The following is a 23416-nucleotide window of genomic DNA, read 5'->3' as shown; positions in this document are numbered from 1 at the left end:
AGAGAATTAAGCATAAGAAATTTTATTTTCTCAGTCTATTTAGAGTTTGTTATAACAAAGTGTGCAATCAGGACTGTGTATAGTTTTTCTTCTACCAACAATTGTAAGTTTTCAAGGGACCTCCAAAAGGAACCTCACTTCACATAAACTAGCTATTTTATTTCAGTTTTAAATGCTTTAAGTTACTATTTTACAGAAACGAATACTACTAAAAGATTTAGATTTTATGTTGTCATCAGAGGACAAACGCAAGGAGTATTCTAGACATGGACGGAAGTAATAGAATCTATTAAAGGTCAGACAAAACCTCTTTTCAAAGGTTTCAATGACCTCACTGAAGCATTATATTATACTCGAGGAAATTTGGGACCAAATTTCTATATTACTCCAGCATTAAGACTAAATATGAAAGAAGTTCCTAAATATAATATCAAGAAAGACATAGATAAAATCATATTTTGTGATCATTGCTCTTCAATGACTGAAGCCTTTAAAAGATTGAACCACACAAATGAAATTTTGAGACAAGACAAAGAGAATCTTGTAAATGAGTAAAGACCAATGACAGAACACATAAGTATATTATAATATCGTATTAAAATTCTTCATTATGAGGAATCTCAACAAACTCAGCAGACCCATGAAACTCTACAAGCGGTTCCAAAGAGTTTTCTATATCCTTTAAAAATGGATAAGATGGGTGTACATTCCCCAAAGAATGCAGAAAGACCTACTATATTGGGTAATGATACAGCTAGTCCATTTCAAACGATAACTGGTGACACACCAAATCCGTTGATGGTTGACACTTTACCAAAAAGTGTAGGGAGAATTCTCCCACCTAGTTTTTAGATGTCCAATCTCTAGACACAAGAAGAAAGTACTTCTACATAGAGAAAAATTAAGATGGGTTTTTACCTATGAAAAAAGAAAAGTGATAAAAAGAATATAGAACAAATTGTAGCAGATACAATCAACAAATTACTAGAAGAACAAACTAAAGAATTAGTCATGGAAAATCCAGAGCCTGAGTCAAGATCAAGGATTTTCTTGATACCAAGAGAAGAAACAAGACCTAGAATTGGAACAAGATTAGGACTTTCAAGTGGAGACAATGAAGACTATGATCCAGCAATGGATCAGTTCGCTCAAGACCCAAATGCAGATGGTGATTCTGGAATGAATTTCTCTTCAGAAGCATTACATAATTTGGATACGTAAGCAATGATGATACAGACAAAAAGGCAAAGAACTATAAACGTCATCTCTCACGCAAGGACTAAATAATTGATGTTAAATGAAAAACAGATGGACAGATATAAATTAAAGAAGAAGCTTAGCCATGTGACGATGGGCCTACAAAAGCATACCCGACATGTTAAAGATTCTTCAGCGTATTTAAAGTCCAAATTTAAAGTCCAGAAGAGGCCTCTAAATACCCACTTCATCAGACTTAAAAAGACTAGAGTGAAGAGAACAAATGAGCGAGAGAGAGTAAAAGAAGAAAGAGATAATTAAGCATAATAAATTTTATTTTCTCAGTCTATTTAGAGTTTGTTAAAAAAAGTGTGCAATCAGGACTGTGTATAGTTTTTCTTCTACCAGCAACTGTAAGTTTTCAAGGGACTCCTGAAAGGTGAACCTCACTTCACCCTAAGACATATAAGTAGTAGTTATTTTAAGCCATTGTATCTTTTCTCCCTATTATGTAAATTATGTTTGTTATATGAATTTTCTTGAATTTTGGTCCATTGCTTATTGAATATACCTTCAGTATATGGTTAGTCTATCAGTGTTTTAGCAATACTGATGGATTAATCTGTAAATTCCTAGAGATTTAAAAGGTCCGAAGAGAATTGAAAGGACCGTTGTATTGTCCCGGGGTATGATTAAAGAAGATATTATTGAAATACCTAAAACTGAAGAGACTTTCTTCTTGTGTCAGAAGATTGGTCATCTAAAACTAGGTGGGAGAATTCTCCCTACACTTTTTGGCAAAGTGTCAGCTATCAACGAATTTGGTGTATCTTTACCAGTTACCATTTAAACTGGACTAGCTATATCGTTACCCGATACAGTGGGTCTTTCTACATTCTTTGGGGAATGCACACCCTTGTCTATCGTTGGCCTCTATGGTAGAATCAATCGGGGGACCTAAGAGACGGTGGTTTACCCTGTGGTGGATGTCAGCAATTCTAGTCCGCTTATCTCCAACTCGTGAACTTAGCCTATATAAAGCTTTATGATACACCCAATTTTTCTGATTTGGCGGTTCTATCTATGATTTATCATTCATGGACGTTGATAAGATCCATCCATTTAGCAGTACCTTAGGATGAAAAGGTGGATCTATTGATCGGTAATGTCATATAGTCCTAAGTCGGACATCCAATTGCTTTGATTTGTATTATCTGGAGAATGCAATGCCTGGCATATATAAAAAAAATGGATACTCAAACATATTTCTTGATTCACTCAAAGATGTGAATTGGGTCCCAATAAAGATATGTAAAAATCAAGTCTGATTACGCGTATTCCTAATCTTAAATGGAATATAATGATGTAGGGATCCATATGTAAACATAGTATCTATTTAGAAAGGCCTGAATGACCCCTTCTCATAATGTCAATGTATATAACTCTATTCCGGCCTAGTCTGGTATTATCTTTTTCTTTAATATGTTCTAGCACAGTATTATAGATTGAAGTGGCATCTAAAATATTTAACCACCTCCTTCTACTACTATTTTTGCATTTTGCTATCGCTTCATAGTCTGTTCTTACCAATACTTCTAGTTTGTTTAATATGTAGAGTTTGAAACTATTTAGACATAAATTAATGATAGAGTCTTTGCGTCTATACTATTCATATTACCTTTCCTTTATACTTAACACTTTGGTAAGCGCAAATTTTTTTGTTATTTTTATCGCTATATTTATTGGGTTTTGCCTTTAATATTGTTCCCTATCCTTGAAGACTTCCATCTGTTTCTATAATTAAATAGTTTTTTTCTAAGGGGTTCTTCTGGTCTTTTATTACTCCTATTTGTTGTATTCCTTTCTGAAAATTGTATAATTCTGTGTTTATTTCTATTAGAGTGTATTTTTTTTCTAACTTCCATTATTTGACATATATTCATCTACACGTATTAGATTTTCGTTTACATCTTCTATTAACTGCGTATTTCTGGATCTACTAATATTTTTTTTGGACAAATATTTGCCAAATGGTCTATACTTCCACAAGTAAAACATTCTAGTCTATTTTTATAAGTTCTATTGATATTGAATTTTCTTACATGTTTTTGTCTGTTTAGATATGGTTTTCTTGCTTCTGACTTTCTTAAATAACATCTTTTCTTAGGGTGATAATCTCTTTTATATGATTTTTTAATATTTTTTCTTCTTATAGTCTTGGTCATAATTTGTGTGGTGTATATATTTTTACAAAAACCTCTATCGCTTCTTTTCAATTGTTTTTATATTTGTACACTTTTCCTGTAATACTTCCATCACATGTATTCTCTGCCCTATTGACCATTTTGTGTCTGAGTTTTGTAATACTCCTTCTCTTTTGGATCACTTTTATTCCATTTCACTTCCTAAAGCTCCTGGTAATTTATTAAATAGTCTCTTTCCTAGAGTCTGATCAAATGAGTTTCCACTAATTGTACAATAGTAGAAATAATCGTCTGAGTTTGTTGAGATAACTAATAATGAAGAATTTTAATACGATCTTGTAATATACTTATGTGTTCTGTCATTTCTCTTTTCTTATTTACAAGATTCTCGTTGTCTTGTCTCAAAATTTTATTTGCGTGGTTCAATCTTTTAAATGCTTCAATCATTGAAGAGAAATGATCACAAAATATGATTTTATCTGTGTCTTTCTTGATATTATACTGAGGAACTTCTTTCATATTTTGTCTTAATGCTGGAGTAATATAGAAATTTGGTCCCAAATTTCCTCGAGCGTAATCTAACGTTTCAATGAGGTCGCTGAAACCTTTGAAAAGAGGTGTTGTCTGACCTTTAATAGAGTCTATTACTTTCGTCCATGCCTGGAATACTCCTTGCGTCTGTCCTCTGATGACAACATAAAATCTAAATCTATTAGTAATATTCTTTTTTGTAAAATAGTAACTTAAAGCATTTAAAACTGAAATAAAATAACTAGTTTCTCTGGGTATCTTATTATAAGTTATCCATAGATTGTCTATTAAGCATGTTTGCTGCTTATCTATTCGCACATCTGGTTTTAGCGTGAAATTCATGTTAGATGCCTCATAGCTTATCAGGTTATGCAGTCTGAACATCATCCTCTCCAGCTTTGGATGTTCTAACAATGTATGCGGTCTGAAATGAGTATTACTCATTAAAGTCTTTAACTAGTCTTAGGAGGACGAGGCCCCAACCTTGCCTTTTCCTTTTCCTGTATACATACTGAAACAAAAATTTGTTAGTTGTTTCTTATCATAAGTCAATAAACCTATTAAATTTTTCAAAACCTATTCAACTAAGATTTTGTTTCTTTTCTTGTTAGTTGCTACTATTTCTATTATATGCATATTTTCTTATCGGTTAAACCGAAAACCGAACCGTTAAGGACTAAAAACTGATAAAGAAAAAAATTGATAAAAAACTATTTTATTGGCTTGATTATTGGTTTAACATACTTAAAAACCGATAACCGATAAACAAAACCGATAATACATAAAATCGAACCAAATCGATCGATGCGCGCCCCTAATTTGGACCTTTGGGTGAAATTATCTATATATACTGGAGGGTACATGGATCGTGTTAGTACGAACCCAACGTGAAAAACATTTTTAGATTAATTATTGTGATTTATAATAGTTTTTACGTAATTTTTAAATGATATATGTTATACCTTTTATCTCAATTTATGTGGTATTGATACATTTTTGAGAGTTAACTAATTTTTTAAATATTTTAAATATTTAAATTATTAATTATTGTGATTTATAGTACTTTTTCTTCTATCCCAATTTATACGTCAGTAGTAAAATTTAGAGAGTCAACCAAATCTTTTGTCTTTTTAATTATTTTAAGTTGTTAATTATTATGATTTGTAATACTTTACGTCATTCTCAAATATATAATAGATTAAAATGAAAAGTAAAATAAACAAATACTTATAAAATGAAATATCTACTTAAGCAAGACTAACAAACATGTTGATCTACTACCTACTTATCATTCTTTACACAAATGTCAATTCAAGTGAAACAATGCACAAATAATCATAATAACTAATTAGGAATGATACAGTAAAATCATGATTGAAGCAGTGAAGCAAATATGTCTTAAATAACTTACACCGACTAATTAGAAGTGATATAACAAAATTACCGTAAAAAATATTTGTGAAAAAAATTTAAGTATGTCTTATATAAGTTGTCAACTTAATTTAAAACATCAAGAGTTAATTTATCATTTTATGTCTATTTTATTTTTTTATTAAATGTTTTATTTTAATACTTAGATGACTCATAATAATTAATTAGGAGCGATATTTAGGAAATATGATTGAAGCAGCTCTACAGACATGTAATAAATGTCTATTTTTCTCTTTTAAATTAAATATTATTAATTTTTAATGCATAAATAACTTATAACAATTAATTAGGAGTGATATAGTAAAATCACGGTTGAAGGATATCAGTTTAATTTAAAAAATCAAGAGTTAATTTATAATTTTATGCCTATTTTATCTGCTTTATTAAATATTATTAATTTATTAATATTTAGATGACTCATAATAATTAATTAGGAGTGATATTTAGTAAAATTACACTTGAAGCAGTTGCAGCAAATATATCATAAACGTTTATTTTTTTAATTAAATATTATTAATGTTATAATACATAAATGACTTATAATAATTAATTAGAGGTGATATAGTAAAATTACGGTTGAAGCAGCTGAAACAGACATGTCATAAATGTCTATTTCTCCCCTTTTAATTAAATATTATTAATTTTTCAATACATGAATGATTTTTAATAATTAAGTAGGGATGATACAGTAAAATTACGGAGCAACTAACTGGCAAGCATGTTGAAACCAACACTTAAATATTTGTGAAAAAAATTTAAGTGAACCTCATATAAGACATCAACTTAATTTAAGAGATCTAGAGTTAATTTATTATTTTATTTCTATTTTATCTTTTTAATAAATATTATTAATTTTGTAATACTTAGATGACTCATAATAATTAATTAGGAGTAATATTTAGTAAATTACAATTGAAATAGCTGAAACAGACATATCAGAAGTGTCTATTTTTATTTTTAAATTAAATATTTTTACTTATAATAAGGGGTGGTATAGTAAAATCATGTTTGAAGAACGAAAATTTAATTTAAAGCATCAAAAGTTAATTTATCATTTTATGTCTATTTTATCTTTTTATTAAATATTATTAATTTTTTAATATTTAGATGACTCATAATAATTAATTACGATTGAAACAACTGCAATAGACATGTCAAATGACGATTTTTTATTAAATAATATTAATTTTGTAATACATAAATGATATGTTTTACATATATAAAATCAACATTATTATGCATTATTTGATAGTGAATTATGTTTATCTTTCATAAAAATAAAATTTTACTACTATATGTTTTTCTTTAGTTCCATTTTACTTGATACATATTCACTTGACATAAATCTAAAAAAAATATTTATTAGAAATTTATTTTTTTAAATTAATTTTATTAACTATACTTTATAATTTTAAATTTAAATATTAGTATTTTTATAAAATAAATAAGTAAAAAAATTATTTTTAAATATGAAATCCAATGAAAATAATAAAATTTGTTTATTTTAAATTTTTATGTATAATTAATTAATAAAAATTATTATCTTATTAAATTACTTAAATTATTAAATTTAACAATACTTAAATGAGAAATATATGAAGGACTTTGGGTCCACTGTGTTATTTATGGAAATTGAAAAGTACAAGGGGCCCATCCTATATATTCATTGCAGGGGTATGATTGGTAATAAAATGGAAAAAGAGATCTTTTTTAGTGGCATGGTTCGTAATTAAATAGAAAAGTGTGGATTTTTTCTAAGCCTCTTATTAAGGTACAAATAATACAACATAAAATACAATTGGATGAAAGTAATATGTATCACTTTGTAATGACCAAAATGCCCCTATTGTAGATTTATTTGACATTAAGCATACATGTTAAAGTTGATGCTTCTAATATATAGAAATATTATAAAGTAGAGGACGAAACATCATAATTAGCCTAGTGGTAAACTGTTGAGAAGTCATTTGGCAATTTAGGACAATTTAATTATAGTTTGATAAAAAATTTGAATTAAAAAATTAGAAACATTTGAATTTGAAAATATTATCTTTTATTAGAATTTTTTTTCATTAGTTTAAAAATAGAAACTCATGGTTAAAAAGTTCTAAATGGACTTACTCTTTCATGTATTTATCTCTTTAAAAATTCAAATAAATGCTTTAAAACTATCTAAATATAATTTATTTAAATAGTAAATAAAAGATAAAAATATAATTCTACTACTAATATTAAATAATAACAGTAAAAGTAGTAGTAGCAACGTGTAGTATATGTAACAATAATAAATAAATAAATAAATAAATAGTAGCAGTGATCGTACATAGTAGTAGTAGTAATAATAATAATAATAATAATAAATAAAAATAATTAAATAAATAAATGATAACTGTTGTCTGCTTGTCAAAAGCAATGGTGGTTGAATCTAAATATACATTAAAATACCATCATTAATTCCACTGATAAAAATTATTATTAAATTTAAATTAAAAATCAATTATTTAGTTGTGAATGCTCCTTTTTTATAGCATATTTTTATGACAAAAGAATTGTAGTTCTCTTTAGGTTCCTTTTTCTTCACAACTATAAGTTTTGCTCCTTTATTTTCTTAAAAAGTTAAATTTATCCAAAGCAATATCCTATTTAGTTAATTTTTTGAATTTAAATTTAAATGAAATTCGAGTTGGAATGAAGTTCTACTACTTAACTTCTCCTATTTATACTTCAATTATTCATAATGCTAAGCTTTTTTTTTTTTTTTTTTTTTTTTAATTTTGTTTTATTATTTACTATCGATCATTAACTTTATTCATGAATTTATTTAACAATTTCACTTTTTATATGTAGATGAATGGTGGGGTATTACACGCTAATCTATTTGTCTAGCTTGAATTTAAGTACGCAATTTTTTCTATTAAGATTGTTTTCATTTGATTTTTGATTAAAAACAAATACAAAGAGATAAGTTGTATTAATTAACCTAATCAATTTTTCAATTTTAATTGTTGGTGGTGGGATTTTTGTTATGACTTTGATGTGGTATATTTGTTCTTGATGTTTATTTTTCTCAAGAAATTTTTCATTTTATCCATAAATATATGTTTAAAAAATTCTCATTAATTTTTTCCGTAGTAGCACTAGAACCATGAATAATAGTGATACTTCTTAGTAATACCTAGGAATGTAAAACATTACACTTTTTTTTTAAATTATTTTATTTATTTGCTTTATACAAAAAAGAGGATATGTTTGAAAAATATAAGTATTTGATTTTGACATGAGCATTTTTAAATTATGTCAGGAAAAATATGCAAGATGAAAAATAATGTATTTAATTGGTTTGATTTGTTTTGATTTTCCTTATAATCATAGCAATGTTTGATATATATTCAAAATTAAGAGTGAATCATTTAGTGGTTGACATATAAATTATTCATATATCAAGATAAAATTATTTTTATTGACAAATTATATTTTTTGTATATGTGTTTGAAGTCTATTTAAAATTGTTTGAATGTATCTGTATAGATTAATTATATAAATAATGTAACATGTACATGTTAATTTACTGTTTCACACTACTAAATACAGACATGTTGAGTATGAATTGTGACACAAAAAAAATAGTCTGATAAGGTAACTGTAAAATTTAAAGAATTATTTAAATAATATTAAATTAAAATTTCATTTTCAATATAAAATTTTATTTCAAAATCAAGCAAGGTGATAAGTTTGTATGATATTAATTAAAAACAACAAACTTATGACCTATGAACAAAAAAAGCTGGGCTAATATATGATGAGGATATTAGACTTTAATTTAAAAGTAAAATAAAGTAATAAATGATATTCAAAAATATTATTAACAAATTTAGACATTTTAAGAATTGTGAAAAAAATAATAAAAAGGAAATATATAAGGAATAAGAATTTATGAAGTATAAAAGAAAAGTAGCGGATAATTATATTAAGTCAAGTAACATGCTAATTAAAAGTTAAATATTAATAATATTTCGTTACATATCGTTTAAAATGGATACTACTCTGTCTGTCTCAAATAGGCTGGCATATTTATGCGTGAAAGCAAGTTCAAACATCATAGTTATAAAAAGAATAGTTGACATGTTTACTAAAAATATTTGTCTCAAAGTAATTATCAATTTAAAAGATAAAAAAATAATTAACTATTCTCTCCCAACTCTAACTTATCATAAATTATTCTCAAATTAATGAAGATTAAGGAATTAATAAAGAATATATTAGTTAAATCACATTTCTAATTAATTATTCCTTAAGAATTGTGCAAATCTTAATTTTGTCAATTAGTTTGAAAAGGAGGAAATAATATATATATATATATATATATATATATATATATATATATATATAAAATTGCAATTTGTGAAATATAAATTGAAGTCATTGATGTTATGTCTATCCATTTCTCGCAATTCTTCGTCTCTCACTACAATGACAACACCCTCTAAATAAATAAGTAAAGAATTGGACTTCTAATAATTGAAACTACTACTTCGCTAAGTAAATTTTTTAGATAAATCGGCTTCAAATTAATACTTTTTCTATTATTTAATTTATGAAGAAGTTGTTTTGAGAGTTGTTTTTACTTTTTAGTGAGAATTTTGTTGTTATGGTTGACTTACAAAGAGATAAAGTTAAATAAAGAGAAGAGAAGAATAGGTAACTACAATATCAAAAGTTGACATGCTTAATTTTTGTAAAATATGTGTTTGATATTCTTCTTCTTCTTTTTAATATTATAATATATGTAGTTAATTCAAAGTCAAATTAGATAGAAGTAACCAAATTAAAATACAGTTTAAAAAAATGTACATTGAGGATTTTTTTTGGAGGGGTAGGGGTGGGGGGATCCAAACTAATTTTGAGAATATAATAAAGTAATTAGATAATGCACATATTATTATTCATAAATTTTAAAAGGAAGAGATGGATGAGCAGTAGAATAAAAATTATTGTTTTTGACAACTTGAAATCTATTAAATTGTAAATAATATAATAAAGAAAACTATGAAACATAAATATTTTTTTACAATTACATAATTATTTTTACTCATATAGATTTAGTTAGAGGTGGAAAAGGGGTAGAATATTAACAACCTAATATTTTTTAATTGTGATAATATAATAAAGAAAAAATGTATTTTTTTACAACTACATGATTATTATTTTTCCGGATATATTTAGTTAGAGGTGGGGGGATTGGAGTAAGGGAGAGGGTAGATTTGTTTTTCCTCATTTCATCGAAAAATAATATGATAGTTGAACTTTTTTTTAAGGAATTATGGTTTAATATGCTATAAAAACAAGTTTTTAGATGCACAAGTTATTATTTATAAATTTTAACGAAAGAAATGAGGAGACAGTATGATAAAAATTTAAATTGCAATTGACAATCTGAAATCTTTAAATTATAAATAATATAATAAAGAAAAATTCAAAACATAATTTTTTTTTTTTTACAATTACATGATTGTTTTTACTCATATAGATTTAGTTAGAGGTGGGGGAGGGGGAGGGGGATATTAACAACCTAATATTTTTTAGTTGTGATAGTATAACTAAGTAAAATATGAAACATAATTTTTTTTTTTTGTAATTACATGATTATTCTTTTTGTATAGTTTAGTTAGGTGGAGGGGGAGGGGGGACTGCGTAGGTGAGGGTGGAGGTATGTGGTGGTGGTGGGGGGAGGGGTAGAATTTTTATCTTTTAGTTGAGATTGCGGGGGGGGGGGGGGGGGGGGGGGGGGAGAGATGGAGATGAAAGTGAGGGGTAAAATTCTTTTCTCACATTTCATTAAAAAATAATATGATAGTTGAACTTTTTTAAGGTAATATGAGAATATGCTTAAACATTGTCGAACGAAACATTTCAATATGAAATGATTAGAAATAATATTTTAATATTATCCGTGCATCGCGTAAGTATGCACAATAGTAGTTTTTCATAAGTTAAGAGTTTTACTTCTCACATTATTCGGTCAAGATGACCCTAAATGGATAATTTGGTGATTCCAATAAATTCACAATGTGTTTTATGATAGATTTACACTATTGATTCTTTTTTTTGGGGGGGAGGGGGCGGGGGCGGGGGCGGGGATGGTTGAAACCAAGTTAAGGAGCTATTTTAGAGTTTGTTGGTTCAACTGTGTCTGGTGCAACCATGTCGACGACCCTTTTTTGATTCGACGATGTATCTTCAACGAAAGATATTGTTCTATGGCTTGGATTCCTTTAGGAAATTTTAGTTCAGCGAGGCTTTGGTCACGACTCAAGATCCCAGAGATTGTGATGACACCTACCCCAACCCAATCATGATACATAAGCATGACCCAACAACTCAGTACAACAATACTCAAATAAAACTAAACAAGGAATATAAAATCCCATGAATTAGTTGTCGTAAGTACAAGAGTAACTCTAATACATAATGTCATATTGAAAACTACAACACTTTCTGAAAAGAGTAAAGAAAACATAATAAATGTAGGGGAAGTAGGGATAGTCTCTGAGAGTATGAGATAATCACAACTTCAAGTCAAAAATAACCACATGAATCAAGGTCCACACTGTCCACTCGCATGAAAGTTTGCATTTGAAGGATGTAGAAAAGTAGGGTGAGTACAACCACTAGTACTAGGCATGTGTACGAATTGATTTGATTTGATTCTAGCCTATAATAGAATTAAATGAATTCAAACTTGTAAAGGTAAAGGTTATTGGAAAAGGGGGTATGATATTTGGAAAATAATTAATAATGGAGTATCTACTTTTGATTTGGAAAGTGAGGGGTTCATCTACAAGAAATGGGACTTGTATTCAATGGGATATGGTTACTTAGGTCTTGTTTAGGTTATAGAATGGGTTGTAAACTATCGATTATGATTAAGGAAGAAAGTCTACAGACGTGGGACTAAGTGTGGGGGTAAATTCCATGGTGGTTTCGAATTGGGTAGCTAGTAAGATTTAGATTCCAAGTGACAGGAGTGTTCGGGTCAATAGGAAAATGAATGGCTAGATACTTAATTATGCGATTGTTTGGCATCTAAGTGCATAGTTTGATCATCTTCATGGTTTGGATCAGAATTCAATTTTTTTGTGGCAGACCACGTTTGTGGTAGTGAGTTGTTTAAGGTGTGTATAAGTAAGGTAAGAAAATTTGAGCACATTGATTATAGAAGACTTGGAAGGATTTATTCATAGGAAAACACTTAGGTGGCAAAATTTATTACTTTGGGATGTTAAAAGGCATACGAGCTATTTCGCTCAAAGGTTTTGGGTTTGACGTATGAGATATCATGCTATGGGCCTTGTGTTAAAGGTATAGATCGGTGAACAAGTTAAGGGAATGGATTTGAGGCTTGGATATTCTAGAGTTCATGGCATTTAGGGTTATGCCATGGGTACGATTTACGAATTTATAATTCTAGCCGCATTACACGATTAATACAAGTTGAGAAGCATAGAGAATAAGACATCATATGTAGATCCTTGGTGCAAAGTGAAGGGTTTGTGTGGATTTAAGCCTTTGAGTTCAGAAGTGATAATAGAATTTGGAATATTTATGTCACTACCTGAACCAGGGACTAGTCGTGATGGGTATCTCAGATCTGCTGAGGACCAGAGACCACCCCCATTAGCCTAGCCAACTAGAACATAATATAACTAGCAGCGGATGAGTTTCAAACATATAGCAAGATAGAGTTGAGTTCCGAACATATAACAAGATAGATAAATCAATAACAAGAGGGATCTAAGAATCCACAACACAATCCCCCCACACTTTGTCAACAAAAGCCTACATGAAACCGAACATCAACTTAGTCGAGACAGCCCCCGGCCATAGCAAAAAAAAGCCCACCGAAATAATCTAAGACATAAGTAAAGATAAGACCATGAAATGAGGGCCTTCCGGAGCATGGAAGCTCACCACTTCAAAGATGACTCACGGACAATCATGAAATCACCTACCACTGCACAAGGAAACAGAAGTATCTTCGGACCTTGTATCACGTGGAGATACAACGTCCGAGGATAGTTAGCGGGGTAAGCTCTAGTATGTAACTCAGAGAAAGGATAAAATAGTGCCATAATCCAATTAGTCTAAAATCATCCAAAACAATATGCACACAATCATATGTATATATATATATATATATATATATATATATATATATATATATATATATAATTATAATAGTGCCATAATCCAATCCATGATAAATATATATAAGGTGTGACACAAGCACATGATCAAGACCAACCCCACGCCGGCAAACACGGGTTTTCAGTATCGGTCCCTCAACCTTCATGGCCAGTTACACAACCCCCTTTAAGCCCAATTAAAACATTTCCACATTCCCGTTCATTAAACCAATGAACATCTATATAGGCACACACCGTTGGTATCGTCATACCAATTACGCTTGTAAGCTAATATAATTATGCCATTTCCATTGACCACCAACTTGGGGGAATTAATGACCCCCATGGTCTAATTATTCACCAACGCAGGGGATTCCATGACTCCTATAGTCCAATTATCCATTAACTTGGGGGAATCCACGACCCCCAAGGTTTAATTTAAAATCAATTCACGGCCATAAAGGCCTTTCAAAGCCATTTGTATTCCATTAGCCTTTTATTCAATGAAATAGTTCAAATTTGATTTCAATATGCATATATCTAGGTTTCAAAGCCAATTTCATAAGGTAGGTTGAAGTTATTATCAATTCCATTACCAAAATCCAATTATTTGGGGGAATCCATGACCCCCTATTCCCATTTACCATGCCTATACACCCAATTAGTTCAAAAGACATCAATTCAACATATAAATGGTTCACAAAAGTAATTCAATCAATAGTACCCAAAATCCCTCAACCCAATTTCCCAATCAACAATTAAATCACATAAATAATAATCTTAAACCTATTCTTTTAGAAAAGCTAGTTTTAGGGGAGAGATACATGCCTGAGGTACCAAGAGTTATGGAGAGAAACTACGAATTAAAGCTCTAGATGCTCAATCCCTTGAAAACCCTAGTTGTTTTTCTTGGAGAATTATAAAGAGTTTAAGAGTAGTTTATGATTGTCTAAGTGATGAAAATAACCACCTTTAGATGTTTTATGGTCGTGGGTTTTGATTGGGGAATGAGGGAAATGATCAAAGTGCCCTCAATTAATAGTACAGGCCGTCAGCCATTATGAGTCACACCATGACTCATAATGACTGGGTACGGGTCATTTCCTAGACTTGTGGTATGGGATGTGACTCAGGGCAGTCTTCACTAGTTTGGTCATTAGTCACACCCTATGAATCGTGACCAGACCTTACGGTTCACAGGGTCCTAGTAGTACTCAGGACAAAAATATTGGCTACTCCATTGGTTTGGTCACGAGTCCCTCCCTACTACTCGTGAACACACCTCATGAATCGTAAGGTGCCAGTTGTAGCCTGGTCTGTGAGCTCAAAATTCAAAAATTTTAGTGACAAAAATTTGGGGTGTTACATTACCCCTCTCCTCTCTTCCAGGATCATTCATCCTCAAATGAGGAGTCAAGGCATCAATTAGCATGAATGTAGCACAAGAATGCAATCACAAAACCATGAAAAAAAAATCAAAAAACAATAAGAGTAGGAAAACCCATACCTTAAGCACGATTATCCAACTTGGGGAACAAGAATGGATACTTGGACTTCATGTCCTCTTTAGCTTCCCAAGTAGCATCTTCTACCTTATGGTTCCTCCAAAGGACCTTTACTGAAGCTACATCTTTAGTCCTCAAATGATAGACTTGCTTATCCAAAATCTCAACTAGAACTTCCTCATAAGACAAGGAATTCGAAATACCAACACTTTAAATAGGGATAATCAAGAAGGATCGACCACAAACTTTTTCAACAACTCAAAGGCAAATCCAATTCATAAAAAATATTGCCTACTTTTCTCAAAATCAAGTACGGACCCACATAACGGGGACTAAGCTTTCCTTTCTTCCCAAATCTCATCACTTCTTTCATAGAAGATACCTTTAAGAACATCCAATCACCAACCTCAAACTCCAACTCTCTATGCCTTACATCCGCGTAGGACTTTTGGTGACTCTGAGCATTCTTAAGCCTATCCTTAATCACCTCCACTTTCTCCATGGATTGGTGAACCAAGTTCAAACAGAATAATCTAGTCTTACTAAACTCAAACCACCCAATAGGAGACCTACACCTTCTACTATAAAGAGCTTCAAAAGGAGTTATCCCAATACTAGAGTGATAACTATTATTGTAAACGAACTCGATGAAAGGCAAATGATCCACCCAACTACCTACAAAATCAATCACATAGGCTCTTAGCATATCCTCCAAAGTTTGAATGGTCCTCTCCGCTTGTCCATCCATCTAAGGATGGAATTTGGTGCTAAGTTCACCTGTGTGCCCAGGCCTTTCTGAAATAAAAACCAAAAGTTAGAAGATAACTGCATACCTCAATCTGAAATAATAGAAACTGGAGCACCATGCAATTTGACAATCTCCTGAATAAATAACTTAGAATAATCTTCTCTAGTGTAAGTAGTCCTCATAGGCAAAAAGTGAGCAGACTTAGACATCCTATCCTCGATGACCCAAATCAAATTATGCTAATTACAAGACCGTGAAAGACCAGTAATACAATCCGGGTTGATTATATACCACTTCCATATAGGCAACTCAAACTCTTGAGACATGCCACCAGGCCTCAAGTTCTTAATCTTCACCTGTTGACAAACCAAGCACTTAGCCACAAAATTGGCCACATATTTCTTCATATTATTCCACCAATAAATCTTCTTCAAGTCATGATACATTTTCATCGAACCCAAATAAATTATATACCTTTACTCGTGAGATTCAACTAAATTCCTTTCTCATAGCCCATCAATATCAGGAACACATAATCTACCTTGGTACCTCAAGATACTATCACTACCAATCTCAAAAGCCATAACCTTTTGCTGATCCACTTCAGCCTTAATCTACATAAGAATAAGATCCAAAGACTACTTCTCCTTTACCTCAGCACCATGAGATGATTCAACTACTTATTGAACAATCACCCCTTAGTTTTCAAAGTCCAAAAGACGAACTCCCAGGTTAGCCAACCGATGAATATCCCACCAACCCCCTTTTCCCTCATCCATATGAGATAAACTCCCTATGAGCAACCTACTAAGAGTATTAGCAACCATATTAGATTTACCTGGTTGATAATGTAGATTCATATAATAGTCCTTGAGCAATTCAAGCCATTGTCTCTGTGCAAGATTCAATTTCTTTTAAGTAAGCATATACTAAAAGCTCTTATGATATGAAGAAATGCCAACATGCACCCCATACAAATAATAGCCCCAAATCTTTAAAACAAATATCACAATTGCCAACTCTAGATCATGAGTTGAGTAACTCCTTTCATGGACCTTCAATTACCTAGAATCATAAGCTACAACCTTACTATGCTACATCAAGACATAACCTAGTCCCATACGAGACACATCACGGTAAACAATAAAACCATTAGTATCCTCAAGCGGGGTCAAAATAGGCACAAAAGTTAACTTATTCTTCAACTTCCCAAAACTACCTTCTCAAGCATTAAACCACAAAAAATTTACCTTTTCTGAGTCAACTTAGTCAATGGAGCCATATGCAGATAATGAAGAACCATAAGACACCGTGGATTCATGTAGAACATCATGCCATCATACAAACATAGTATATAGGAGAAATCCCCAGGAATTCTCTAGTAATAAAAAAAAGCTCTCCACAAACCTCCTATAATACTCGACCAAGCCGAAGAAGCTCTGAATGTCGGTTGGAGTCGTGGGTCTAGGCTACTTCTTAACCACCTCAACTTTTTGTAGATCTACCATGATCCCCTTACTGAAAAAAATATGACCCAAAAACAACATTCAACCAAAAATCATACTTCGACAACCTTGCATACAATTGCTGATCCTTAAGGGTCTGCAGCACTACTTGGAGGTGATTGCCATGATCCTTCTCGCTCTTAGAATACACAAAGATATCATCAATAAATAGAATAACAAACAAATCCAAAAACTATCTAAATACCCAATTTATAAGAACCATAAATATCGCCAGAGCGTTAGACAACTCGAATGACATAACCAAAAACTCATAATGACCATATCAGGTTCTAAAAGTAGTCTTAGGGATATCTACCTCCCTAATCTTCAACTGATTATAACTCGATAAAGATCAATCTTAGAGAAACATCTAGAGCCTTGAAGCTGGTCAAAAACATCAGCAATCCTAGGAAGAGAGTACTTATTCTTCACCGTGACCTTATTCAACCACCGACAGTCTATGCATATCGGAAGAGACCCATCCTTCTTACGTATGAGAAACATAGAAGCACCCCATGGAGAGATACTAGGACGGATGAAACCCTTATCATAAAGATCCTTTAACTGCTCTTTAAGTTCTTTCAACTCAGTTGGAGCCATTCTATATAGATGGATAAAGATAGGACGAGTATCTGGTAGAAGATTAATCCCAAAGTTTATTTTCCTATTGGGAGGAATACCAGGAAGATCATCGGGAAATAGTTACTATTGTTAAGGGTCTGTGAAATTATTTATCAATTTGAAGTAGTGAGTTACCCGTATCTAGGAATTTGGTGTTATTTTTGAAAGGCATATCATAATGTGTTATGTTTACGGCCTACTGATTTGCTAAATCACCACTTTTTAACAAACAACACTGAGGCACCACAAGGAGAAACAGTGGTGATATGCTATAGAGATATAGCACTTTCAACGCTTAAAATGAGAAAAATATGTAACACTTCAGGAAATTCATTAACCACCGAGACAGATTGCAAGGAAGGACTTTTAGAATTAGAATCCTTAACCTAAACTAAATGACATAGGCACCCTTTGAAAATCAACTTTTGGGCTCTAACAATATAAATATCCCTTTAGGCACTAAGGAACTTCTGTCCCATTCTACTACCAGTTCATTAAGGAATTGAAAACTAACCTTACAGGTCCGATAATCTAGAGAAGAGTAGCATGAATGAATCTAATCTATCCTCAATATAACATCAATATCCACCATATCCAACTCTATCAAATCGACCAATGTCTTCTTATGAAATATAGACACCACACATCCCCTATAGACCCTTCTTTCCAAAACAGAATCATCTACCGAGGTAGACATAGAAAAAAGGCTAAAAAATACTCCCGACCAAAACCATAATAAACAGCCACATAAAGGGGTCACATAAGAAAGGGTAGATCCTGGATCAAGCAGATAATATACATCACAAGAGAAAAGTTTCAGCATACCAATAATGACATCAAGAGATAACCTGGATTCCTAATGGGTGGCAAGAGCATGGAGTCAATTTCGGTGAAGTAGTACTTGTTAGTATATGAGTTGTAAAAGTATCAATTGTAACCTTATTAGCTCCATAAGCAACACTGGATAGTGTCACTATGAATGCCCCTACTGACCATAATTATAACACCTATTTTCCCCTCATCACACTAACCATGATGGATGTCCCACAAAATATACAAAGAGTATAAGGTGGGGCTGGCTAGGCTCTACTAACCTGAGACTGGGCACTCTGTGCCTTAAAACCACCATTAGTATAGAAGTGATGATCACCAGACGGCTTAGGATAAGGAGCAGTAGCCGTCGAATATGAACCAAAGTTTTTGCAATTCTTCGTCTTACTCCGCTGTCTACCATCACTTCCACTAGCTTGTTGATATACACCTTTCTCTGAATACCTAAACTTCTTACTCTGTCTTTCCCAATCTTTTCCTATTGCTTTTTCTCATCCTCAAAATACCGCATATAAACTACAAGTCTGGAAATGTCCATATCATTAATCAATATCACCGCCTTACTCTCTAGTACCAAGTCCCGAGACAAACTCAAAGCAAACTTCCTTATTATTTCGCTCATACTAGACACAATCTCTGGGGCATAATGAGATAGCTGGTGGAATTTCAAAGCATTCTTCTTCATAGTCATCCTTCTCTACTTCAAGTTCACAAACTCCTCAGCTTTTGCCTGCCTTAACTCTTGCAAAAAGAAGTGATCAACAAAGGCATGAAAAAACTCATCCCATATAGTCAGCTCTGTATCATCACCCCTCAACGGCTTTCACCCTTCTTACCACTAATAAGCTACATCTTTCAGCTAGTATGCGGTAAACTCCATACCCTTAGAATCAAAAGCGTGCATAACCCTGAATGTCTTCTCTATTTCATCCACAAACCTTTGAGAGTCCTTCTTAACCTTAGAGCTTATAAAGGTTAGGGGATTTAACCTCAAAAATTAGCTAACTCTAGTAACCTCAAAAGGTAGAGGAACAAAACCAACACCGTTAGGCCGATGAGACTGAGAAGTCACTAATTGAGTTAGAAAATGAATAGATTGACAAAACCTGGCAATAGAAATATCTCCTTGGGAAGATGGGGCATGAACCTCATCGGCTTGAGAAGCCTAAGAAGGACTGGTCGGATTGGTAAAACTCCACAAAGGGTAGTATAGTCAGGAGCAGGGACCCTAGACCTGGTTTGAACTCTATAAACAGGGTGAGTTCTATCCACATTATCCTTAAGTGGGATAGAGGAGTTTCCATGAGAATCAGATCTTCGAGGAGGCATAATCTAAAATGCGAGCAACTGGAGATTAGAGGAGTTTTCAAGACCTTAGACTCTATAGCCCGAAAAATAAATCACAAGAAAGGAAAATGTTCCTAAATTCCTCATAGCCTCTCCCTTATAAATGTTGTATGCTGAACACCCATAAAAGAGACTCTACTCTACACATCTTTGTGAACACCTAATGATATTGAACCTAGGCTCTAATACCAAGCTTGTCACGATCTAAACCAGGGCCTAATCATGATGCATATCTCAAGTTTGTCAAGTATCAAAGGCCACCACTATCAGCCTAGCCAACAAGAACATAATATAACTAGCAGCAAATAAGTTTCAAATATATAACAAGATAGAGATGAGTTCCAAACATATAACAAGATAGACACATCAATAACAAGAGAGATTAAAAATCCACAACACAATCCACCCACACTTTGTCCATAAAGTCCTCTACAAAACCAAACATCAACCCAAGTCTGGATATGCCCACCAAAATAGTCTAAGATAAAAGTAAAGTCAAGACTATGAAATGAGAGCCTTCCAAAGAATGAAAGCTCACCACTTCAAATCTGACACATGAATAATCCAAAAATCACATACCACTACACAAGAAAATAGAAGTGTCTTTGAACCCTGCATTGTGTAGACATACAACATTCGGGAATGGTTAGCGGGGTGAGCTCTAACATGTAACTCAGGGAAGGGATAAAATAGTGCCATGATCTAATCAGTTTAAAATTATTCAAAACCATATGCATACATTCATATATCTCTATATATAAATATAATATTCTAGGATAGAGAACAAGGTTTAGCACGAGACTTAAAATATTATCCTGAACTGTGTAGCTTCAACCGTCATAAAGGCACCCACAGGCTATATGGGTCTGGCTCCCCCCATAGAAAGTTCCTTAGTGCATGTTAGCTTCATAAACCAGAGGTATCAAGGAAGTTCGAGGAATCCATGACCCTTCGCCAATCTATGATAAATATATAAGGTGTGAAACAAGCACATAGCCATCAAGACCAACCCCTATACCGACAAACATAGGTTTCCAGTATCGGTCCCTCTGGACCTCTACCTATACGACCAGCTACACAATCCCTTTTAAACCCAATTAAATCATTTACACATTTGGGTTGATTAATCCAAGGACTATCCATTTAGGCACATACTATTGGTATCGTCATACCAATTATGCTTAAAGCTAATATCATTATGTCATTTCCATTGACCACTAACTTGGTGGAATCCACGACCCCCATAGTCTAATTATTCACCAACATGGGGGAATCTATGACCCCCATGATCCAATTATCCATTAACTTGGGAGAATCCACGACCCTCAAGGTTTATTTTAAAATTAATTAATGGCCATAAAGGCCTTTCAAATATTTTGTATTCTATTAGCCTTCTATGCAATGTAATAGTTCAAATTTGATTTCCATATGCATATATCCATGTTTCAAAGCCAATTTCATAAAGTGCATTGATGTTATTACCAATTACATTACTAAAATCCATTTTTTTGGGGGAATTCACAACTCCCTATTCCCATTTACCATACCCATGTACCCAATTAGTTCAAAATTCATCAATTCAACGCATAAATGATTCACAAAATCTATGAGAAAAGCCATTCAATCAATAGTACCCAAAAACCCTTAGCCTAATTTCCAAATCAATAATTAAATTACATGTATAATAATATTAAACATGTGTTTTTAGAAAAACAAGTTTTAGGGGAGAGATACATGCCTGAGATATTAAGAGTTATGGAGAAAAACCACCAATTAAAGTGCTAGATGCTCAATCCTTTGAAAACCCTTGTTGTTCTTTGTTGGAGAATTAGAGAGAGTTTAGGAGTGGTTTATAATTTTCTAAGTGATATAAATAACCCCCTTTAGATGTTTTATGGTTGTGGGTTATTATTGGGGAAAGAGGGAAATGACCAAAGTGCCCGTAATTAAAAGTGTAGGAAATTGGTCGTCAGTTGTTAAGGGTCACATCACAATCGGGTACGAGTCATTGCCTAGAAGCGTAGTATGGAAATTGACTCAGGGAAACCTTCATTGGTTTGGTCACGAGTCAAACCCTATGACTCATGACCAGATCTTACACTTTGCAGGGTCCTAGTTGTACTTAGGACAAAAACATTGGCTACTTCACTAATTTGGTCAGGAGTACCTCCCTAAGACTCATTTCTACACCTTACGACTTATGATGTGTCAGTTGTAGCCTAGGCAGTGAGCTTAAAAGTAAAAAATTTTAGAGGCAAAAATCTGGGTTGTTACAATTTGTTAATAGATTGTGGAATAAATATGCATAGACTTATAAATAGGCTCAGTAGTGACTTTTATAAGGATTTGATTTTGGTTTAGGCAACGACTGGTGGTATGTAGTCATTTGCACTTTTATGTTTGATTGAATGTTTCATGTTATGATAGGTTTCTTACATGTGTATTCTCAAAAAAAGCATACCATACTATAATGTTGTAAGGACTTCAGGTTGATGATAATACTTGGTTGATAAAAATATGCATAGGCAATTAGGATGGGATACAGAGATATTTGGTGACATATAGAGGGTACATGCACATGACATAAGAAGTTTTAGGGAGATTTATGATTTTTCTTTAAAGCTTGGTGTGGTAATATAATTTATCTGAATAGTGGTTGAGACATAACATTTGAAGATTTGAATGGAATTTGTATCGATCTCTAACTCTGTAGTATCATCTCATAGCAACAATATTATTAGACTTGGAGCTTGCACTATTAACCTTGGAAGTGTAACATGATGTCTTCATTAGTTATTTATAATGACTCTCCTGGTTATTTTTTGCATTTTCATTCATATTAGCCATTTAGAGCTTTCCTATAGCTGTCCTAAGTTATTTATGACTTTCTAGACTGATAGTTTAGTTATCGAGTAGTTTATTTGATTTTTAGAGCCAATTTTCTATTTTGGAATCTTCACTGGTTAAAATTGGCTACTGGGCAAAAACTTTAGTAAAACAACATCATATGCCAATTTTGATGGTTCTAACAACTCTAAAACATTGATTTTAGGCTAGGAAGACTCTTGGTTTGGGTCCTGAGACTTCCAAACTCATTTTGGGCTATTGCCCAAAAGTTAAGAAAAATAACACATGGGTGTGGGATCCACTTTTCATCAAAATGAACTCATATGGAAATTTTGACTGTGCTACTGAGTTTTGAACATTGAATTTGATAGGGTATCATAGTTTGTTTCTGTATATAGGATTTCAGAGGAATCTTTAGGTCAGTGGAGACTTGGAAAAATTTTAAGTCTTCAGCTGGTGCTGGTAC

At 32.1% G+C, this 23416-nt stretch overlaps 1 pseudogene; it reads right to left on the bottom strand.

Annotated features, from left to right (window-relative positions):
- The window catches only part of LOC107841270, a 33615-nt pseudogene extending 14168 nt beyond the window's left edge, over nt 1–19447 (bottom strand).
- Nucleotides 19448–23416: the final 3969 nt, after the last annotated feature.

Source organism: Capsicum annuum, chromosome 9 (genome assembly GCF_002878395.1).
Source record: "Capsicum annuum cultivar UCD-10X-F1 chromosome 9, UCD10Xv1.1, whole genome shotgun sequence".
In the NCBI taxonomy this organism is placed as follows: Eukaryota; Viridiplantae; Streptophyta; class Magnoliopsida; order Solanales; family Solanaceae; genus Capsicum; species Capsicum annuum.
The sequence above is the reverse complement of the archived record's forward strand: the minus strand, read 5'-3'. Positions and strand labels throughout refer to the sequence as shown.